We start from the raw sequence: 24,383 nt of genomic DNA, 5'->3' as shown, positions 1-24,383 counted from the left end.
ACCAACAATTGTAGCAGCACTATTTATATTATAACTTATCAACTAAAGTTAATTTCGTCATTATAACTGATGCTATAAATCGGTGTACAAGGTTGTTGGTATAAAAGCGGTTCCTGTTGTTTCTAATTATCAAGCTTTGCAGATTTCACCGGTTGCTTCTAATGATTTTGACAGCGATACCTAATTATGACTTCTTTTTTAATCCTCGACCTTCAGTAGCTTATCGACGGCTATGGTTCTTGCAATAATGAAAATATCACTTTGTTACACTTACCAGGATCACCTTTACAATGAAGACGACAAGACCTCTCCATCCGTATATTAGCAGTAGTGTACACATCCTAGCTAGTAGTAGCTCCATGTCAGTCAGTGAGTATCCCAGCGGCAAACATCAATCACCGGCTGGAGTTGAGAACCAAACCAAAACTCTCATGCTCTTCTATTTACTTAGGCATAATGCATATACTTCCTCTGTCTAAAAAGGATATAATTTTAATATAATACCGAGTCAAACCATCTTAAGTTTACCTAAATTTATATAAGTTAAAAAATATGAATAGTTAATACACATCACTCGCGTTGCATCTTCAATTCTCTCATTAGTCATTACTCATTAGTTTGGCCTGCCTGACGCTGCCCTATTGGACCATATCATGAAAGTATCAAACCAAACCTTATTAGGCATTGTTTGGATGCGCATGTATTCATCTCAATCCACATGTGTGTTGAAGTGGATTCGAATGGAATTAAACTAAGAGGATGTTTTTTTTCTTTAGTCGCTCCTAAAATTCATGTCATATCGAATGTTTAGATACTAATAAGGAGTATTAAATATAGATTAATTACAAAACCAATTACATAGATGGAAGCTAATTTGCGAGACGATTTTTAAGGCTAATTAATCTGTCATTAGCACATGTTTACTGTAGCACCACGTTGTCAAATCATGGACTAATTAGGCTTAAAAGATTCATCTCGTAAATTAGTCGCAAGTTATGCAATTAGTTTCATAATTAGTCTATGCATGTGTCCAAACATGTGTCCAAACATTCGATGTGACAGGAATTTTAGGAGCGCCTAAAGAACCAAACAGAGTCTAAATTTCATTCTAATTCACTCCAACACATGTACACATGTATCCAAACAAGACTTTAATGTACTGCTATGACGCACACAAATGGAGAAGGTACAGGACCACACCAAAGGCAGAACGGATTAGCTAAAATACAAACATGAATTCCCGATAGAGGAAGACACAAGTATACTGATCAGGCAAGCCTTGCATACTAGTACTAGACGTATACAAACCCTAGCTACATGAGTAGACACTCCACAGACAAATTAAATCGTACCAAACTTGCTACCTTTCCGTTTGCTTTTTGCAAGCTCGCTGCTCTTCCAAGTGATCAATGGCAGCCACACAGAAACACTCGCAGCTGCAGCTGGTAGCAGCCTAGTAGCTAGCAGGTAGTAAAAGAAAAATACCTAGCTGGCTCGATCTGCAGCCTGTTACTACTACCAGTATTTCGACAGCTAGAGAATACAGTAGACGGGACCACCAGTTGCAAGTCGCAACGCAAGAAAAGCTGGAGAAAATACATGCTAGGCTGCAGAGACGTACACCAGAAATCAGAACCGACGCATGAGCACACCGCACGCTGCTCTCCTGTGATCCTGTCCCCTGAGCTCTGTTGTGGCCTTGTCTCGATGGCATGTGGGACCCTGATACCATGAGGAGGAGGATCATCAGACTTTACTGCTTGGTGGGCCCGGAAAATAGATCTGTAAATATCCGAGGGCACGCGGTTACGACGCAGCCTTTCGCGCCGCTTTTCCTCGCCACACAATGCATGTGCGTGTAGCTTGGTGGCGTAGAGCCAGCCGTAGGCTGCCATGGCCATGATGGTGTACACTGAGCAGGTGGGTGCGTGCAGCCGTGCAGGTGCAGCTCTGGTGGGGCCCGAGGAGGATTGGCCAGCCCGCAACGTCCCCTTCCCATTGGCCGGCCGGCCCCTCCGCGCAACCAACCGAGGAGCGCCACGTCGGCCTCCCGCCATCGCCATGCAGATGACTATTGAGTTGTGGCGGCCCGGCCAGGCGTAATTTATTTACCATTTGCCCCGGGCAATTACCCAGCTTGCTTTGGGATTACCATGATGCTTACCATCATTGGGCTTAACCACCGCCTCCACACTGAAATAATTCGAGGAGATCGACCGCCTCTCTTTTCACCGCGGTGCGGACATCGCGCAAAGTTCAAGATCTTTCTAGCTACCATCAGGTCAAAACGAATTGAAGCCGAAGTTTTCACAGGAATGCTTTGCGGCAACTCCTTGTTTAACCACCACTCCGACCCGATCGATCCTACGACACACGAGTGGCGGTTTGTTGCATCAGGTGCTGGCTGTCTGTCCTTGCGCGCGGCCGGCGCCTGGCGGTGCCACGCTTTGGCAGTGCCACTGCCACCGACTGTGTGATCTACTTACCTGACGACGAAAGTTACAGCGGCCGGTGGCACTCGATGGGGTAGAAGAAAGGGAGCAAAAGTTACAGCTCGCTCTCCATATATGGCCGGCCTTTCTATAATTCTGCATGCAAGTGGATAAGACGTTGTGTCTGCCGGGCCCCACGTTTCCAGGACGGGAAAGAAAAAAGGCAGACGTTCACAGCCTGTTCGGCAGGCCGTAAGATCGTGGATTATAAGCTGAAACTGTATTTTTCTTTCACACCAAACCAGCCAACAATAAATAATCCACGATCCAGCCTAGCCAGCCGAACAGGAAGCGATGGATCATATAGATAATGCAGTCTATCATGTCAATGCATCAATCAATGTAATGTGCGCTAAGATCAGTAGATCGGCATGGAATTAAAGGCCCTCCACTCAAGTCATGCTAATTAATGTACCGGATTTTGATTTAATATCTAAGCATACATATATAGCAGCAATCTTTTAATACGATATATAATGTATGTCAATTGACATCTTTCGGTTACTGAGATCGTAACAAGAACTAATAACAATTCTGTGCCACTAAGTTGAAACAAACCGATTTTTCTATGGGTGATTTCCTCAGCTAGTGACTGATGGAGTGTTTATCCATCAGTCACCACCCGCCCGTCTCTCCGCAGTGCATCGCTGCCCAGCATGCAGCATTGCTGCCCAGTTTGCCAATCTCGCAGACCACACCCCCACTCCCTGCTGGGTCTCTCTCACAGGCGTTGCCTAGCGTGCAGTCTCTCAGGCAGGTGACCGATAGATTTGCGAACCATAGGCGACTGCGTTCAATGATTCCTCTTTTTTAGAATAAGTCACCTGCCTAAGGAGACACACCCTTTAATAAATATCATAGGAGTTCACGATCAAAAGTCAAATTTGAGCGGCCTTTTGCAACCACCAAAAACTAATGAAGCTGAGAGGCGTACGTATGCATGCATGTGTGCGTGTATATGCATATATAAATGATCTCGCTAGTCTTTGATATTCCTTTGCAGTGAACCATGGTTATTAATTATGATTAAGTTCAAATATATTCTTAAGGTTAGCATCCTTGGTCCCTCCTAAATCTAACCTCAATCGGTTATATGGTCGAGCTTGTGCGCCATGGTATAGGCGTTTATGTTGCTATATATATATTAGTAACAAGAGTGCAACCTATGATCCAAAATCCTTATTTTTAATGACGTACATAATGAGATTTTTGAAAAAAAAGGCATAATAAGCATAATAGTTGCAATTTAAATTTAAGTTAAAAATTTGCATAAACAAATAAGATAGAAACTGAAGGTTAAAATCTAGATCAATGATATCATGAGACATGGACAACAACAAAAGCTATCATAACTTAAGCTAAGTATGGACGCATAGATTGAAGGCCAGGGGCGGCCCCAGCCAAAATAGAGTGGCAACACCTTTCTTACTGAACCTCGGTAGCTATAGTGCAAAAGGCATATTTCCCTTCAAAAATTAAGAACCTAAGTGGCGGCCTGTGCCTCCACTGCTAGTACTCTGAGTCCGCCCGTGTTGAAGGCACAAGGGCTCGATTTATATATGCACATTGTATTAGTAAATCAATAGAGAGATAATGTAAATATACGTATTTGTTTTGTTAGTCGTAGGTATTATTCACGAACTGGTAATTCTTATGGCTCCTGAGATTCTTATGTCTGCTGGAGCTAGCATGGGTTGATGGACTTATATAATCATTATCCCAAGAACCACGGTTACGTTCAATCAAAAGAAGAAGAAGAACCTTGGTTACGCCGCCTCTCTCCGCGCAACAAAGCAGATTATGAATATGATTGAGCTAGCCATGCATGTTGACTAGAGGTTATATATATATATATATATATATATATATATATATATATATATATATATATATATATATATATATATATATGGAGAGTATATTAAGTAGTCAGCTATAAAATAAGTTATTCTGTAGCCACCTTCATTTACGATAATTTTATATACTAATTTACGATAATATCAATACATATTTATGATAGTTAGGTTACTATAACATATGAGGATATTTACCATAACATTATAGTAAACCAATTAGTAAAGAGTTACTATAGTCTCGTAAATTAACATAATAATTATCGTAACTCAAAGTGGCTACATAATAAATTATTTTATAGCCAGCTACAGGTAGTATATATATATATATATATATATATATATATATATATATATATATATATATATATATATATATATATATATATATATATATATATATATATAACAACACACATTCATTAAGTCATCTTTTTTTTGTGAGAGGCCATTAAGTATTACAACGAGCTTGCTGCATATCAAAGCATTGGATTTTGGCTTGAGCTATACAAACAGTCGTGCACGTGAGGAGTACTAAGACATCACAAAGGCGCGCGTGTAATGTGAGTTGTTCCATCCATCCGATCTTTACTATAACGGACCAATCAAAACTATACTAGGTCCTCAAAAAAAACGTCCCCCGCTGAGTGCTTCTAACCATTGTGCACTCAGTAAAATGCATACAACAAATCGTCTCTATTAAAATCAAGAGTAAAAACACCCCTCACATACTTCAAACCCAATCCGATGGCCGATGTTGTGTGTGTGATGGCAGGCTTCTCACGCCTCCTATGTTTGAAGCCTCACTCCACCTCCAGCACCTATACCCCACGCCCCCGCCCATTGGCAAGAGTTCGATTCGTGGCTTGTCCTTTTCTTTTTCCCGAAAAAAGTAAAACATCATCCTCCCTCCTCTCCCCTCCCCTCCCCTCCCAGTCCGTGACTCGCCACACTTACCTGTCCGCGGCTAGGCTTCCTGTCGGTGCTGCTCGTACCTCGACCTAGGCCGCGCGGCATCGGCCCTCGCCAGGTCACGCGGAGCCACACTTGCTGACCCGCCCCATGCCACGCGGCAGCGCCCTCTCTAGGGCCGCATGCGCCGCTACCTGCGCGCGCGCCTACCGCCTCCGCGTGCGGCTTCCTGGGCAGCGCAGGCCACCCCGACCGCACTATTCAGCTCAAGCCTCCCCGTTCGCCATGGTCTGGGACCACCTAGTGTCGGAGATCTCATCGCCAATGGTTGTCAACTCGCAACGACCATCCTCAACTTCGCCACGTTCCTCCAGATGCAAACAAGTACCAGGAGCGGCCCCCACTACCATTCATGCCTGTATCCGACCACTCTGGCATGGCGTGGTCGACGCAGTTGGGCTCGTCATGCGAGGTTCGGCCCGACGACCGCGTCTGCTCCTTTGCCGACCTCGAGTCCTTTGCTGACTTCATCATCACCGAGGAGAAGTGAAACGATCCTGATTTCCTCGAAGGGAAATCCACATATTCAAAATATAACGTGATAGTCCCAGGTAATCATTCCATCACATTATCAAATAACAGTCGATATCACAGTCATACATCGAATACTTATCTTAAAGAGAGTACAATTAGCAAGGTTTGCTCATTATTACATCGCCACTTGGCGGAATCACTTAGAGCATGCAGCATCCGGAACAACATCAAGTATAAAGGCAGCGGATGTCAACTCCATCTTCTCAACCAAACTTGAGCGCAGGAACGAGACCTCTAATCCTCCCAACCGTCACTCTGGTAGTCGTACTCAGGCTCAGAACCTATCAAACAATTATCAGTATGATTTGTACTGGCCACTGGCTCCCACCCTATGCTTTGTGTTTACTTTGTGGTAGTGGAATTCAAGAGTAGAGCAAAAGACCTATTTGTGCCTGTAGTTTCCTATGCGAGTATGTCAAGTTTTAATAACAATTCATCAAGTTTTAACTCATCTCATCCACACTTTCTCCCATCCCATCACACACATCTCACCACTCTCACACTCTCTAGGTGACAAGGATGACTCCCACTCGTACCTTGCCTCATCGACCAAGGCCAAAAACCAACACAAGAACCTAGGGAGAAGAAGAAGAAAGGACTCCTCTCACTAATCAAGGGAAGCACATGTCATAGGAATGTCCATATCCGAGGACGCGGCTATATGTATAGATCGATCAACTCTGCAGAGCGTGTACACCTAGAACCAGAAGATCACCATCATCGGTGGTGCCCCGCCTTGGTTGATACTAGGCTACCTCCCAACCGGTGCGATGCCACCCTACCACTCAGCCCTGGGCCACCCTGGAGTCCAACGAAATGCTAAGACTATGAGACATAGTACCGGGCCCCCAGAGGTCACTACACTGTCTTACGAGGGTGTGGGCTGAACGGTCGTACCTCTCTACACTATCCACTTCCATCCTAGTAGTAGTGGCACCATCCTAGTTGGTTAGCATCCGTCCTCCACCCATTTAGGGATGAGTGGTGTGTACGTAGGGTCCTATGATCTGATTCTCTCGACATACCAGTCCTTAGGTGGACCGGACAGGATATCTTCTCATAGGGGAAAACAAACACCCCATGCCTCGATGACACCTCCATCCTAGGGCTTCATCCACAAAGACACTCCACCCTAGGATCTCCTCATCTCACATGCACCCGCCATAGGTACCACTCATAGGGGATGCCCATGTCACACCCCCCTAGCAAGACTCATCCAACGACTCGATGTAAGATCCTGCCCGATCAACTCTACCCTCACCACACACCCAAAACGCACGCCAAGGTCTCCCCTGTTGTTACCACATTACCGGCACCCCGTGCCTTAACCACTCACATACAATCCTTCACCAAGCATCACATCACAGATATAATGCATAGTAGAAGTAGTAGCAAGCAAGTAAGCGAGCGTCTAACTTAACAGCGGGTGTGTAGGGGTATAGGTTGCGACAAGGTAATGGCTCACAAGCAATTCTACCATGCAACCTATCACAGATCATTTGCATAAAAGTAAAGCACTAGCATCTACATTGTAGCATGTCTAATAGGATTCTACAAGGTTGGGTGGGACGTGGCATCTGGCAGGTCATCTCCAAGCTCTTCAGTGTAGTCAGGGTCATGCTCCTCAGTCTATGGCTCCTCCAGATCTGTCAAACGAGACATATAGCCGTGGTAAACGACCCCTATAGATGATCACAAAGAAGCAACAGAAATTCAAAAGATCCAAATGCACTCAAACACAACCATATGATGTAGAGCTCATTTTTAGAAAATTTGGGCACTTGTTTCATATTTTTCTGAGGCCGTATGAATTTTCTAAGTTTAAATCATTTTCTGAAAAAAGAAAAATAAGAATTTTGAACAGTGAAGGACACATGTCAGCATGTGATTGGACGTGGGAAATACGGTCACTGACAGGTGGGACCCGTGGTCTACAGTGACTTACAGGTGGGCTAGGTCAATGGTCAACGGTGACTGGGCTTGACTGGGCTCAACGGGCCGAGTCATGGTCGGGTTGGGTTGGTTTGGGCCGGATCGGCCCGAACACATGTCACTTGGCCAGGCCATCCTTGTGGCGGTGGCGGGCTGCTATCGGGCCTATGCCTACAGGCGTGGTTCATGGTGGTCCACCGGGTACGCGTCCATGGACCACACACTAGGTCCATGGTGGACCACGTCCACCTCCTCTCTCCTTTTCTTGGCTCATGGTGTACCCAGTGCAGGGAGAGGCGCCGCAGGGTGCTCGACCTCCTCTTCTCGTGTACGCCGGTGATGAGGTCTCTCGGAGGTGGTCGGCGGTAGGTCAGCGGTGATGCTATGGCTCCCTAGGGCTCCTAGGCGCTAGCATGGGTACGATGGGGTACTAAAGGTGGCTCCTTGGTGGCTGGCAAGGGCTGGCAATGGTGCTCGGTGGTGGGGCGAGCTTGGTGGAGCGGCGACGGCATGGTGAGCTCATGAGGCATGCTCAACAAGACTACCATGGCTCTCCCCGAGTGGCCTTGGCTCTCTAGCAAGGGTGGCCAGGGCAAGGGTGGCGTCTTCATGGCCTGTCAATGATGGTCAAGAGGTGCCGGGCATAGATGCCACAACAGCTCAGCTACGCGAGCACCTAGGGCTCAAGATGGGTCCTTTCCGCGCAATCAGGGTCACTAAGTGCTCGTGAAGGCAGCGCCGGTGATCGGTTTCCACGGTGAAGTTCGCTCTGTGGTAGCGCGTGCGACATGGCTCTAGTGAGGCGCCAGGCATAGATGCCACAATAGTTCAGCTACGTGAGCACCTAGGGCTCAAGATGGGTCCTTTCCACGCAATTAGGGTCACTAGAGTGCTCATGAAGGCAGCGCCGGTGATCGGTTTCCACGGTGAAGTTCGCTCTGCGGTAGTGCTTGCGACATGGCTCTGGTGAGGCGCCGGCGATGGTGACGTGGGGGCTAGGGCTGTCCTGTAACACTTCTGGTGTTACGAACTTACTTAGCACCACGATCTAGGCTTAAGAGAAATTATCAACACGAGTTCCATGGATTTTAAATTTTAAACTCACATGCAATGATAAAACAAACCTTACATGAGTCGCTTTTGCGGTTAAGAAAAACTAGACGAACATTGTAGGTGAGTTTATGTTATGTGAAAACATGCTAATGAGATCCTAATAGGAAACATATAATAAGTTGTCTTACTTGTTTGGCATGAAAAACAATTTTTATAAACAGAAAAGAAATGCAACTTTTGTCGCGGTAGATAAATATTGTTCAATAGTATTTTTGATAGCCCAAGAATTGAATTTGGAATTTGATTCCAGTTTCTAGATGACCAAGTTCAAAAAACCTAATGACAATGCGGCATTTAAATTTTGAATAAATTTCTTAAACACTAGATCATGTTTTCGCGCCGTTGGTTGCATCATAGCGAGTACCTTAGCATGGGGTAGTTCATGGGCTAAATTGAATTTGGGTTGGTCTCAACTGAGCTTGTTTGGCTTTGGTCGACGTTTTAAAAATCGTGTTGGTCACTGTTCCGGCCGCTTGGCCCCTGGGGCCCGGTCACCACGCGCGGGCACCGCTGTTGCCAGCACAGGCCGTGGTAGGCCGATTGCCACTGGCCGGCTCGAGCATCTAGGAGGGTGCCGCGCTGCACCTCGGCCTGGCGTTGGCTGGTCCCAGCTGGCTGCGGCCAGGCTCCCGCCGTAGTGTGCACGTCACACGTGTGGGGCCAGCTGCGGCACCGCACGTAGGTCCAAACCGAGGCCGTGGCTGCCGTGGTGTGGTCGGCAAGGTGTTTCATCGCCTCTTGTCTTAGCAACCATGTCAAGCCCTTTAGCATGTGCTGCTGCAGCACGGCTGGTCGAGGGCCCGGTATCAATGGCGATGGGATGCCCCTGCCTCGCTTGTCCCCGCTAGCCAATGTCGGAGGGACTGCTCGGGGTTGACCGATCCAATCCAGCATGTCACGCTAGGTCCCCCGGTCTCATCGTCTGTACTTGGGTGCTCGTGCTGCTGCTGCTTGTCCGTTCTCCCTCTCTCTCTCACGAATCTACTCCCATGCTTTACCTCTGTCTAACCTGTCTTGTCTCTGTCCAGCGCCTCCAAGTGGCTCCTGCAAATTAAGTCAGATGGATGGAGCACGCAACGCAAGGGATCAGATCAGCAGGAGCAGGAGCATCCATGTCCATGGCCAATGTTAGAAAGTCCTCGGCAACCCATGCCCTGTCCTCGTGCGCCTGTCTGCCTCTATCTCCTTATTTTTCTCGTGCCTGTCTCCGTCTGTCTCCTGCTCATGTTGCTTCCCTCTCTCTCTCTCCCTTTCTTTTTCTGTAGCCGTGAGGAGACGCTCTAGCTCCAGTCCACCGTCGTCCGGCCATAGAGCGCAAGCGCACCAAGCCCCGCGCGCTGCTCCTTTCATGCCCGCCGCACTGCCTTCCCTTTTCTCTACGGTAGCCACACCCATTGTCAGGGCGCACCGTGAGCGCGCACAAGTCTTGCTGCCGTAACTAGCCGAGCAGCAGCGCCCATCTCCATGGCCGCTCCCTCCTCGACTTGCCTCGCGCAGGTGCCCGCGAGAGCGCGTTGCTCATTCATGCTCGAGCCGCTTTGACTCGCGAGCGCTGCCCCTCCATTCCTGTGCCGCAATGATGCCGCCCTCCCGTGCGCCATGCCACCGGTGTCCCACGCCATCCCGGAGCCAACCGTGGCTCCTCCATGCCCGCGCACCTGAGCCGTCGTGGCCACACCACCGCCCTGGAGTCCATGCTGCAGCACCGCGGCGCCGCCCTCCTCTGCTTGCCTCGCATAGCTCTGCCTGCCAGGCCACCGTGCCGTGCTTTGCCATGGTCGATGCCGCGGTCAGGCCGCGCATGGTCATGTCCGCGTGCCTCATCCGTGCCCGCGCGCCGGTGCTCTTGCTGCTGCTCCGCGCCTCTCAACCGCAGCAGCGCCGCTGCTCGGTTCCTCTGTGCCGATGCTCTGCTCTGGAGATTGAAGGAGGGTATGAATCCAAGCCGAATTTTTGTACAGGGTTCTTATCGCAAAATACGTGACACGAGTAAATAGTGCTTGTGTCCTGCGGGTTAGTTTCAAGAAAACGTAGGGATAGTTTTGCGAAAGTCGTCTGACTTGTTTGGGGCAGGCCACGCTTGGGCTGGTCTACTGGGCCACGCGCACCTCGCTGGGCCAGCTTGCCGGCGACCGCTGCTGGGCCACGCGCCATTATCGCGCGTCTCACTGTGGCTGGGCCGCTGCCCATGGCCTGCTCGCTGCCCCGCCCGGGCCGCTGGCCATGTGCCGCGCCTAGGCCATCCGCTGGTCAGATGCCTGCCTGGGCCTCGTGGTCGGCCGCGTGGGCCGTGCTGGCCGTGGTTGGCCCAGGTGCCTGTCTTTTTGTAGTTTTTGTTTAAAATGGCTGAAACTTGCAAGATTAATATAAAATTGTATAGTTGTCCAAAAATGATGAAACCAATTTTGTTAAGTTTCTAAAATCATGATCTACTTGCTAGTATAATTTGTTCACATAGTTGGATAATAATCTTAAGAGCTATATAATTAATTTGGGATACTTAATAATGTAAAAAGACAACTTGTAGGAATTGTTTTGATAAATTGGCAATAGTATTGAATATGAAATTTGTATAGTAGGCTCCCAGCAATATTAGTACCCACCGTAAATTTTGTAGCTCCAGAATAACTAGTTGCTAATTAGCTAATGATGGCTTATTGCGAAAAAGGATTAAGTCGATAGAATGAAATAAAGAAACACCGTTGGTTTATATAACTAAAACAATTGTTGGGAAATAACGCCTTATCCGACAACGTGTATATGTAGCCTAAGTACGGTCATCGTTAGAACTAGCTCGTTCACTTGAGAGACGTAGAGCGTATTTATACGAGTCACGATTGCAGTCAGTTGATCATACCCTTGCAATTTATTACATTGCATATCATGATAGGGACGTCGATGGATCACAGAGTCATCGGGAGTTGCTGAAGAAATGGTGCTTTTGGAGATCATGTCGCCATGATGGAAAGCTAACTTCTAATTATATTTTACCCAGGCAAGCCCCGGTGCATAACCCCTACTTTCTACAGTTTAAATTATAATTGTGCATTAAGTTTTAAGGAGTTGAATGAAACCCACTTGCATATATATATATATATATATATATATATATATATATATATATATATATATATATATATATATATATATATCTTTATCCTATGAGTCTTACTAGTATGATAGGATCGTGTAGATTGCTATGCTACAAGACTCCGGTAGAAGTCGAGTGATTGCCTGTCACTCGCGAGATATAGGAAATATGTTACTATATAATTATCACTTGGAATATATAAAATGGTGGAAAGAAAAATGGTGACTGGGCAGGGATGTGGTTTGGGTATTGGTGGGTGTAAGAAGTTGTGTTGCCGCGGAGGCGGGTCATAGCTTGGTTACACTGTTTCCCTGTCTGGTCGGTTAAGGACCGATCATTGCATATGACTCTGGGAAGGTCACAGACTTATTATCCAGAGCACATACTTATGTATGGGCGCTTAGAAAACTTGTTGCTCTCTTGTCGCGGATCCGGCTCTTTCTAGACTGACTGTTAGGGTTTGTTTTTAGTGGAGGAGGTCCTTGCACCGTACTGAGTCCGGGACTCAGGGGCGGGGGCTTGGAGTCCCGGTTTGGATGGGGACCTAGACACCTGGGATAGGAGAGTGATGGGTTGGTCCTGCTTGTGCCTAGGGTACAAGCAGGGCGTGTGTTTTCGGGGTACCCAGCTGGGGGCATTGATTCGCGAATCACTGGGAAATTCGGTACGACTTGTCTATGGTTTAGCATCGTAGTAAGAACTGAAAGCTGAAAGATGGAAGATGGAAAAGGGAAGTCTGATTGCTTACCACCTGCTTGAAAGTAGCACAGGTGCTTATATAGAATGGTTAGTTAATGAACCAATGCGGCTATTAATAAAAATCGAACATAAGGACGCACGCTTAGTAATGCTTCCTACAAATGCAATAAACCCACAAACCAGATAGCCTTGCATATCCTTGGAGTCTTTTCTTTTCTTCTATCGGGTAAGTCTTGCTGAATACAATTGAGTACTTAGGGTTTTATTCCCCCTGTTGCAGGTAACAGGTGGAGGCTTGAGCTGACCTTTGTGTGTGGATTCCTCCTGGTGAGCTCAGAGAGGATTTCCTTTACGCTGCGACCGTAGTTGTTATTTATAACTCTCACCAAATGCTTTTATAAATGAAAGTTCATAATCTGTTGTCGTAGTGTATATATCAATACTTCATCATGTCATTAATAGATGTTAATTTCCGCTGTAACTCTGTTCACATGTTTTTATTCCGTTGTTCAATTAAATTGTTTATAACTCTGATAATATGATTTCATTCCGCTGTTATATTAATAAATATTATACTCTGATGTTGTATTAAAAGTGATGTAAGAAATGGTTACGAATGATGTAAGCTTTATTCTCTCATTTGTGATCCTGATGGCAAAAATGTGGATTTTCGGGTTCTCCCCTGGGGTGTGTCCGACGGAACCGAGTAATTTAGTGTTCTCCCTCGAGTGCTTAGTGTCTAATGGAAGACAAGCACTCCTGTGAGGCATTAGATTAGGCGATTCTGCCACAGGTGGTATCAGAGCACAAATGAGAAAATACAGCTTTAAAAACCTTTTCTAAGCTAAAATTTGACAACCTATTTTTGTAAAAAGTTAGGGCGTTTGTATGCGAAGTTATATAAGTAGCCCTATTACTATGGTTATGTATTTAGAATAGATGGCACTCTGCTAACTTAGGTAGGCTTAATCAAGTTTTCTATAGGTACACTGACTCAAGCATAGTCCGATAGTATTGCCTAGTTACAGGGAGAGAACGATGTGCCATAAATCTGAGAACGGTTGCCCTATATGTTGGCAACAGTGAAAGGACGTATAAGACGTGCATTCATGCATATTCCATTTGTGCACTGTAGCGCTCGTTTTGCTTGCAGATACATCCTCCATAGGTGTCATGCGTGTCGTATTGTGCACGACTGGCTCGTTCTGTTCTAGAGTTCGGTCCGCACTATGGCTTCGTGCTCTGTGTTCACCCGTGGTTCACGCTAGTCGTGACCCATGTCTCCCCATACCCCTTTCTGCACTCTTGTCGGACCCTTGCCCTGCAGTCGTACTAGTCAGTAATAGCATCGCACGTCGCTCGCCTCGAACACGCGGGATTTGGTCGATCCACCATAGTGATCTTGCGCGGGAACCCTGGCGAACCGCGCCAGGACCACTGAACGCTCCGCCTTTATAAGTAGAGCCTAGCTTAGCCGTTGGTACCACCACTCAGCGCACTTTAGCTCGCTTAGCTTTTCCTTTGAGCTAGCTTTTCGCTCAGCCTTCCTTGCAACCACCACCAGAGATGGCAGGAGCCTAGGTTAGTACCTACTGCATGAACATTGAGGGTTTTCCTAGAATCCTGCACGCCACCCTGCAAAAGCTTAGAGTCAATGATCGCCCTGAGTATGAGGGCCGTGAGTATGAGGAGCATGGCACCGAGCGGTGTGAGGTTACCGTCTACATCGGGAAGAGTGAGGAGTTCCCTGACCTCACTGAAGCCTGGAGTGTGACCGCAACCGGGTTTTGCTTCGTCGACACCTACCAGGTTGTGGCCCGCAAAGCCTTGTGGTACCTCTGCCAGATCTATGAGGAGCCCATTGCCCGTACCCCCATGCGGTTCTTTCCTCCTTTGGACAAGAATCGGCGGGCATGGAGGGCCCGCATGGAGGCTTTGCAAGGATGAGATGTGCAAGAGGACAATCCCACCATGGTGCACTTGACCATGTACCTGCTCGCTCTGGATGAGCAGTACGACCATCAAGCCTTAGAGCTAAGGGCGTGCCTTCGATGCGCCAAGGAAGCTGAGATCTTCAACCGGATGCTCTAGGTGCAGCTCACCGAAGTGCATGCTAGTGCTGCAGCTGCTGAGAGCCGAGAGGCTACCATGGAGGAAGTTCTAAAGGAGGCCGAAGATTGGCATGTTCATCAGATGCAGGTGGCCTATCTTGTCACTAGGGCCGAGCGGAGGACGTTGGCTACTGGAAGGCAGGATGCCCCGATCTTGGAAGGGATCCCTATCCACCCACCAGAAAGAAGAAGAACTGGTGTTATAACACCGCCCGCACCTCCACCCTCGGAAGTGTCAGATGAAGAGCCCTTGGTTCCTCTCACTTAGCCGTTGCCCCACGAGGATGTAGACTAGTTGCCTTGGGACGTTGTGCCCGTAGTAGTAGTGTTTTTTGTTGCTGTCCCCCTGTATTGTGCTCTTGCCGTTGTTGTCGTCCATAGTTGTTGAGATCGTCCGACCATAGGTGAATGCTATGCCGTGAATGTGAGCCTGAATGCTTCTACGTTGTACCCGTATAAGACCGTTAGAACATGAATTTTATTTATTCACTGTGTTTATTGCGTTCATCTACCTTAAGTTCGTTAGGTGTGCTTAAGAGTTTCATGGGTGATATCAAGTGGGTTACAAGAGAAGTTGCCATTCCGATACCAGCAGATCATCCATGATTGGGTGTTATTGGACACTGTATAGACTAATGGTGGATGTCCCAACAGAACACTTGGATCTCTTTAAACCAAATCCGCCATTGGATTTGAATTCCTTGTCACTTGTTGTGAAGGGAACCCTTGTTGTTTGAATTTTCCATTGCAATACTTCCCTTATTCTGTGGTCTACGACCCCATTGCCTTCATGGCGTATAATTTGGTAGTAGTTGCCTGGTTAAAAGCTTGGTGCCGCGATGAAACCGAGGGCTCCCTGTGGAACAACTGCCACATGGTGACGCTGCTCGGCACGCGCTGGTATCGAGGTTATTGACCAAGTACCTTTACCAAGTTACACCACCATACCATTTTATTTTAAAAATTTTCTCCTTGGAAATGTTTAGGTGTTCAAACGGGAAATCCACAACAGGTTGATGCAGAGGTGTTCTCTCTAGTAACCAAGAGGAGATGGTTTGGAGAAAGAAAGTATGACATGATCTGGGTTTACAGAAAAGACGGATGTGTTCAAGGAAGGAAAGCAAAAGAAGAGTAGTAACAGAAGGTTAGCCGTGGATAGTCGTAAAAGTCTGAGTGGATGTCTTGCCCAAAGCCCTATGCTTAGTTGACCGCTACGCATGTTGGGTCATTTCGCTGTGTGCCCTATGAACGCCGTCGGTGTCGGGTCCATTATCGTCCCATTTTCGTGTGGCCGCGGCATCATGCAGTGCTCGCCGTCTTTGTGCACTGTGCGTTGCTCCTTTCCCCAGCATCCGGTCGGCTCTCGACTCTCACGCCTTGTCTCTCATACTAGACCCCCCTTCCCTCTCTTTTTCCTTCTTCTTTTGGTGACACGACCGCCCACATGCTTGCCTCATCGAGCGGACCCCTCCCCTCCTTTTATTTTCCCCTTCGCCACTCGCACAGGAAGCGCACCATATCCTCGACCTTATCTCCATAGCACTCACTGTCTGTGTATCCCATCCCCACCGCCTCCATCATTGGTGTGTTGCTTTCCCCTCTCCGTTTGCCTCTATAAATACCCTTGGTCCTTGCTCTTCTTCTTCATCCCCATTCCTCTCGCTTTCCTAGCAGAACTACGAAATCTAGGCGACATTGTGAAGCTAGGTTCGTCTGTCTGAGGTGATGGTGTGAAGAAGCAAGGATCCGGTTCGTCGAAGAAGTTTAAGTTCCCTTGGTTAGTTGGCCTTAGGATTCACGATGTTTTACTTCTCTGTCGACTGTTTCTGGATTTGTTGGTGCTACGCCATGATTTGGATAATCATTATCTTGTTGTTTCTCCATTGTCCTCGTCTATCTCGACTTCTAGAGTAGGTCTCGATTGTACCAAGTTGCTCTTAACCAGGTATCCCTAGATCCCCGTGGTTAGTATTCATAATCGTGTAATCTTTCGTGTAATCCCTGATCTACGAAATGTAATCGTGTTTCCCTTTTTCTAGTTCGAGCTTCGAATCTTGGGACGAGATTCTTTTTATGAGGGGTTGGTTGTAACACCTCTGGTGTTACGAGCTTACTTAGCACCGCGATCTAGGCTTAAGAGAAATTATCAACATGAGTTCCATGGATTTTAAATTTTAAACTCACATGCAATGATAAAACAAACCTTACATGAGTCGCTTTTGCGGTTAAGAAAAACTACACGAACATTGTAGGTGAGTTTATGTTATGTGAAAACATGCTAATGAGATCCTAATAGGAAACATATAATAAGTTGTCTTACTTGTTTGGCATGAAAAATAATTTTTATAAACAGAAAAGAAATGCAACTTTTGTCGCGGTAGATAAATATTGTTCAATAGTATTTTTGATAGCCCAAGAATTGAATTTGGAATTTGATTCTAGTTTCTAGATGACCAAGTTCGAAAAACCTAATGACAATGCGGCATTTAAATTTTGAATAAATTTCTTAAACGCTAGATCATGTTTTCGCGCCGTTGGTTGCATCATAGCGAGTACCTTAGCATGGGGTAGTTCATGGGCTAAATTGAATTTGGGTTGGTCTCAACCGAGCTTGTTTGGCTTTGGTCGACGTTTTAAAAATCGTGTTGGTCACTGTTTCGGCCGCTTGGCCCCTGGGGCCCGATCACCATGCGCGGGCACCGCTGTCGCCAGCACAGGCTGTGGTAGGCCGGTTGCCGCTGGCCGGCTCGAGCGTCCGGGAGGGTGCCGCGCTGCACCCCAGCCTGGCGTTGGCCGGTCCCAGCTGGCTACGGCCAGGCTCCCACTATAGTGTGCATGTCACGCATGTGGGGTCGGCCGTGGCGCCACGCGTAGGTCCAAACCGAGGCCGTGGCTACCGTGGTGTGGTCGGCAAGGTGTTTCATCACCTCTTGTCTTAGCAACCACGTCTAGCCCTTTAGCATGTGCTGCTGCAGCACGGCTGGTCGAGGGCCCTGTATCATTGGCTATGGGATGCCCCTGCCTCGCTTGTCCCCGCTAGCCAACGTCGGAGGGATTGCTCGGGGTTGATCGATCCAATCCAGCATGTCACGCCAGGTCCCCCGGTCTCATCGTCTGTACTCGGGTGCTCGTGCTGCTGCTGCTTGTCCATTCTCCCTCTCTCTCTCACGAGTCTACTCCCATGCTTTACCTCTGTCTAACCTGTCTTGTCTCTATCCAGCGCCTCCAAGTGGCTCCTACAAATTAAGTCAGATGGATGGAGCACGTAATGCAAGGGATCAGATCAGCAGGAGCAGGAGCATCCACATCCACGGCCAATGTCAAAAAGTCCTCGGCAGCCCATGCCCTGTCCTCATGCGCCTGTCTACCTCTGTCTCCTTATTTTTCTCGTGCTTGTCTTCGTCTGTCTCCTCCTCACGTTGCTTCCCTCTCTCTCCCTTTCTTTTTCTGTAGCCATGAGGAGACGCTCTAGCTCCAGTCCACTGTCGTCCGCCCATAGAGCACAAGCGCACCAAGCCCCGCGGCGCTGCTCCTTTCATGCCCGCCGCACTGCCTTCCCTTTTCTCCGCGGTAGCCACACCCGTTGTCCGGGCGCACCATGAGCGCACGCAAGTCTTGCTGCCGCAACCAGCCGAGCAGCAGCGCCCATTGCCATGGCCGCTCCCTCCTTGACTTGCCTCACGCAGGCGCCCGCGAGAGTGCGTTGCTCATTCGTGCTCGAGCCGCTTTGACTCACGAGCACTGCCCCTCCATTCCTGTGCCGTAGTGCCGCCGCCCTCCCATGCGCCATGCGCCGGTGTCCCACACCGTCTCGGAGCCAACCGCGGCTCCTCCATGCCCATGCACCCGAGCCGTCATGGCCGCGCCATCGCCTGGGAGTCCGTGCTGCACCACCACAGTGCCATCCTCCTCCACTTGCCTCGTGCAGCTCTGCCTGCTAGGCCACCGTGCCGTGCTTCGCCGTGGTCCGTGCCGCGGTCAGGCCACGCATGGTCGTGTCCACGTGCCTCTTCCGTGCCCGCGCGCCGGTGCTCTTGCTGCTGCTCTACGCCTCTCAACCGCAGCAGTGCCGCCGCTTGGTTCCTCTGTGCCGATGCTCTGCTCTGGAGATTGAAGGAGGGTATGAATCCAAGCCGAATTTTTGTACAGGGTTCTTATCGCAAAATACATGACACGAGTAAATATTGCTTGTGTCCTGTAGGTTAGTTTCGAGAAAACGCAGGGACATTTTTGCGAAAGTCGCCTGACTGGTTTGGGGCAGGCCGCACTTGGGCCGGTCTGCTGGGCTACGTGCGCCTCGCTGGGCCGGCTTGCCGGCGACCCCTGCTGGGCCGCGCGCCGTTACCGCACGTCTCACTATGGCTGGGCCGCTGCCCATGGCCTCGTCGCTGCCCCACTCGGGCCGCTGGCCATGCGCCGTGCCTAGGCCATCCGCTGGTCAGATGCCTGCCTAGGCCACGTGGTCAGCCGCGTGGGCCGCGCTGGCCGTGGTTGGCCCAGGTGCCTGTCTTTTTGTAGTTTTTGTTTAAAATGGCTAAAACTTGCAAGATCAATATAAAATTGTGTAGTTGTCCAAAAATGATGAAACCAATTTTGTTAAGTTTCTAAAATCATGATCTACTTGCTAGTATAATTTTTTCACATAGTTGGATAATAATCTTAAGAGCTATATAATTAATTTGGGATACTTAATAATGTAAAAAGACAACTTGTAGGAATTGTTCTGATAAATTGGCAATAGTATTGAATATGAAATTTGTATAGTAGGCTCCCAGCAATATTAGTACCCACCATAAATTTTGTAGCTCCAGAATAACTAGTTGCTAATTAGCTAATGATGGCTTATTGCGAAAAAGGATTAAATCGATAGAATGAAATAAAGAAACACCGTTGGTTTATATAACTAAAAAAATTGTTGGGAAATAACGCCTTATCCGACAACGTGTATATGTAACCTAAGTACGGTCGTTGTTAGAACTAGCTCGTTCACTTGAGAGACGTAGAGCGTATTTATATGAGTCACGATTGCAGTCAGTTGATCATACCCTTGCAATTTATTACATTGCATATCATGATAGGGATGTCGATGGATCACGGAGTCATTGGGAGTTGCTGAAGAAATGGTGCTTTTGGAGATCATGTCGCCATGATGGAAAGCTAACTTCTAATTATATTTTACCCAGGCAAGCCCCGGTGCATAACCCCTACTTTCTGCAGTTTAAATTATAATTGTGCATTAAGTTTTAAGGAGTTGAATGAAACCCACTTCCTATGAGTCTTACTAGTATGACAGGATCGTGTAGATTGCTATGCTATAGGACTCCAGTAGAAGTCGAGTGATTGCCTGTCACTCACGAGATATAGGAAATATGTTACTATATGATTATCACTTGGAATATATAAAATGGTGGAAAGGAAAATGGTGACCAGGCAGGGATGTGGTTTGGGTATTGGTGGGTGTAAGAAGTTGTGTCGCCGCGGAGGCGGGTCATAGCTTGGTTACACCGTTTTTCCCTGTCTGGTTGGTTAAGGACCGATCGTTGCATATGACTCTGGATAGGTCACAGACTTATTATCCTGAGCACATACTTGTGTATGGGCGCTTGGAAAACTTGTTGCTCTCTTGTCATGGATCCAGCTCTTTCCGGACCGACTGCTAGGGTTTGTTTTTGGTGGAGGAGGTCCTTGCACCGTACTGAGTCCGGGACTCAGGGGCGGGGGCTTGGAGTCCCAGTTTGGACGGGGACCTAGACACCCGGGACAGGAGAGTGATGGGTTGGTCCTGCTTGTGCCTGGAGTACAAGTGGGGCGTGTGTTTTCGGGGTACCCAGCTGGGGGCATTGATTCGCGAATCGCCGGGAAATCCAGTACGGCTTGTCTATGGTTTAGCATCATAGTAAGAACTGAAAGCTGAAAGATGGAAGATGGAAAAGGGAAGTCTGATTGCTTACCACCTGCTTGAAAGTAGCACAGGTGCTTATATAGAATGGTTAGTTAATGAACCAATGCGGCTATTAATAAAAATCGAACATAAGGACGCACGCTTAGTGATTCTTCCTGCAAATGCAATAAACCCACAAACCAGATAGCCTTGCATATCCTTGGAGTCTTTTCTTTTCTCCTGTCGGGTAAGTCTTGCTGAATACAATTGAGTACTCAGGGTTTTATTCCCCCTGTTGCAGGTAACAGGTGGAGGCTTGAGCTGACCTTTGTGTGTGGATTCCTCCTGGTGGGCTCAGAGAGGATTTCCTTTTACGCTGCGACCGTAGTTGTTATTTATAACTCTCACCAAATGCTTTTATAAATGAAAGTTCATAATCTGTTGTCATAGTGTATATATCAATACTTCATCATGTCATTAATAGATGTTTATTTCCACTATAACTCTGTTCACATGTTTCTATTCTGTTGTTCAATTAAATTGTTTATAACTCTGATAATATGATTTCATTCCGCTGTTATATTAAGAAATATTATACTCTGATGTTGTATTAAAAGTGATGTAAGAAATGGTTACGAATGATGTAAGCTTTATTCTCTCATTTGTGATCCTGATGGCAAAAATGTGGATTTTCGGGTTCTCCCCTGGGGTGTGTCCGACGGAACCGAGTAATTTAGTGTTCTCCCTCAAGTGCTTAGTGTCTAATAGAAGACAAGCACTCCTGTGAGGCATTAGATTAGATAGTTCTGCCACATGTCCTCTAGGCCATCTAGCTAGGCAGCTAGGATCGCATTGACGCGATGGAGCTCATCGGCCATCCCTCGTTCCACGAGGTGGCCAGGATCGGTGGGAATGCCTCTAAGAAGACGGCGGCTTGGGGCGTGGTAGCTCTGGCAAGGCGAACACGACTGGTGGCCCTTGGGGTCCTACTTTCCCCTTCATCTAGTGTGGGTTGTGTCCCTCGGTGAGGCAAGGCTGGCCAAAGTGGGCTTCCTACCTCTACCGGCTTGGTGATGGTAGAACGGCTCCACCTTGGCCGTGCTCTAGCCATGGCGAGCGCGCCTAGTGCACGTGCGGAATGCTAGTGTTCCTGAGCATCCAAAGCTCAGCATGGACACGTGAGAGTTTGTGAAGGTGCGCGTGGGTGCGTGTGGCATAGCGCGGTGGCCAAAGGCTCAACCTTGGCCCTCCCTGGTGCTGAGGACGTAGGGGTGGCCATGGCACATGCTCGACGGTGGCAGACAAGGGGGGATGGGGTGCTCACCGAAGGTGGTTGTGAAGTCAAGGTGGCGGTGCCATGGCAAGTCGTGGCCGTGTCGAAGTGTAGAAGTGTCGTGCCGAACCGCTACGATGAGGAAGACGATTGGGATGCTGTCTTCTCCTCTAGCGACGACTCCTTGGTGGTAGTGGCACGGTCGTCCACCATCTCCTCTCCTCCTCCTTTCTCCTTCCTTTCTCTTGGTCTTGGCATGCAGTTGGTGAAACCACCAGTGGCAGTGGGGCTTGGGAAGGACGCTAGGGCACCGGTCGTGCCCCTTTTATGTGGTGCTAGCGGCCATGGCGATGGTGGATGGCAGATGGAGGGAATGGCAGCACATGGAGGGTGATCAAGGGCTCTGGCTTAGGGTTTTTGGGAGCGGGGGGTGGCTGCATGCCCACTGGCACCTAATTCGAGCGGCATCTGGTCAAAAAGGCAAATGGGGGTGGCGTCATGGCGACGGGGCCATGATGATTTCATGAAGAGGCCGACTTCGGTTTGCAAGCATTGTACGTGACAACTTGCGCGAAACCTCCTTAATTTTTTATCATAGCCTCCACATATGATATCTTGACATCTTGACAAGTTTCATGATTTTTGGACTTCGTTTGCTTTTTATAGAATTTAAAAACAACTCGACCGCTAGTTCATGGTCATATTTCATGAACAAGATGTTCTAAATTGGTGGTTTGTTCCTGGATATGACCTCACATTATATTAAATAACATGAATATCATTTTTCCATTCATTTTTTTCATTATTTGAATGACTAGCAGTTATAATTTGAATTATCCAAGAAAATTCAATTAAATGAAATAAATTAAAGAAATATAGAAAAAGTCCAAGAAATGTGCCACATTGGAACATGAAGTACCCGGTATTGTTTGAGGACTGCAGAAAAAGTTTGGAGGTCAAAAGTGAAAAAAATATGGTTTGCCGAGTGTCAAAAAATGACACTCAACAAAGGAGCCTCTTTGCCGAGTGTCAGGAGAAGACACTCGGCAAAGGAGTCTCTTTGCCGAGTGTCAGGACCTATGGCACTCGGCAAAGATTTTTTTTTAAAAAAATAAAAAACCCCTCTTTGCCGAGTGCCTGGCCAGGCGACACTCGGCAAAAAATTAAAAAAATAAAAAAAACTTTGTGGAGTGCCAGATCGGGGGCACTCAGCAAAGAGGGGATTTAACCTCCTGGCCCAGCCGGCCCACACACCACACGCACACACACACGCACGCTCACGCTAGCGCCAGTGCGCCCGCATCGCCGCGCCAGCCCCGCCGCCACCCTTGCCCGTGCTCACGCTAGCCCCGTCGCCACCGCCCTTGCCCACGCTGCCGGAGGAGGAGGAGAAAGAGATGAGGAGGAGGAGAGGAGGAAGAAGGAGGAAGAGAAGGAGGTGGAGGAAGAAGGAGGAAGGAGGAAGAAGAAGGAGGCGCCAGCCCCGCCGTCGGCCGTGCCCACGTCACCGCCGCCCCTGCCTGTGCCCGTGCCATCCCTGGCGCTTCCCCAGCCGTCGCCTTGTCCACCGGCGCCCTAGCCCCTTCACCACCGCTGCCCTATGATGCCCACTACATATGCCCTACCATCGTTGTCGTCGTAGTATTACTAGTAGTTGCGGTAGTAGTAGTAGTGGTAGAGTAGCAGTGGTGGTAGTCATAGGAGTGGTTGTGACATTGTTATATATATGTGGTTGGATATAGTCTTGTGCATGTCGGCCATCGTGCCATTCATATATATGTGCATATCAGCCATCGTGCCATTGGTTTTCTTGCAGGTTTTGAAAACCTCACCGTAGAGGGGAGGTGCTACCGAAATTTTGTATTGACAGTTTTATGTTTCTTTTTTTGTAGAGAAAAGCCCGTCGGAGCAGAGCCGGAGTGCCTCGGCGACCCTGATCCCCTTCCTTGCTGCTGTAGGTCTGCCTGCACCGCGTCACCTCACCACTGCACTGACCCGCCATGGCCCCGCTAGCCTGACTCCACCACCACCCTAGGTATAACCCCTCTTTCCGTATCATGGTCGTAGATCACGTAACCCAGTTAGGCGTCTCCCGTTCAAAAGAGATACGGTTGGAAATATGCAGATATTTTCATATCTAAAACTGTATCTGTTTTGATTTATCCATGTTTTTTGGACAACCCGCAGATACGTAGGTGGGGTTAGTTTCCATGATCTGCTCCGATCCGAGATAGAGTTTTGGCATCATCTCCCTGTTGTTCTCTGGATACACACTCTCCCTGGCAAGACGTGTATTTAGAGAACAGTGGGGAAGTGCTACCGAAATTCTATCTCGGATAGGAGTAGAGCATGGAAACTAATCCCACATACGCATCCTCGTGTGGGATTAGGAACTATCCTCACCTATTAGATAGTAGGAACATCGTGTAGAT

This window comes from Miscanthus floridulus, chromosome 7 (assembly GCF_019320115.1).
Source record: "Miscanthus floridulus cultivar M001 chromosome 7, ASM1932011v1, whole genome shotgun sequence".
Taxonomy (NCBI): Eukaryota; Viridiplantae; Streptophyta; class Magnoliopsida; order Poales; family Poaceae; genus Miscanthus; species Miscanthus floridulus.
Note: the sequence above shows the minus strand (reverse complement) of the source record.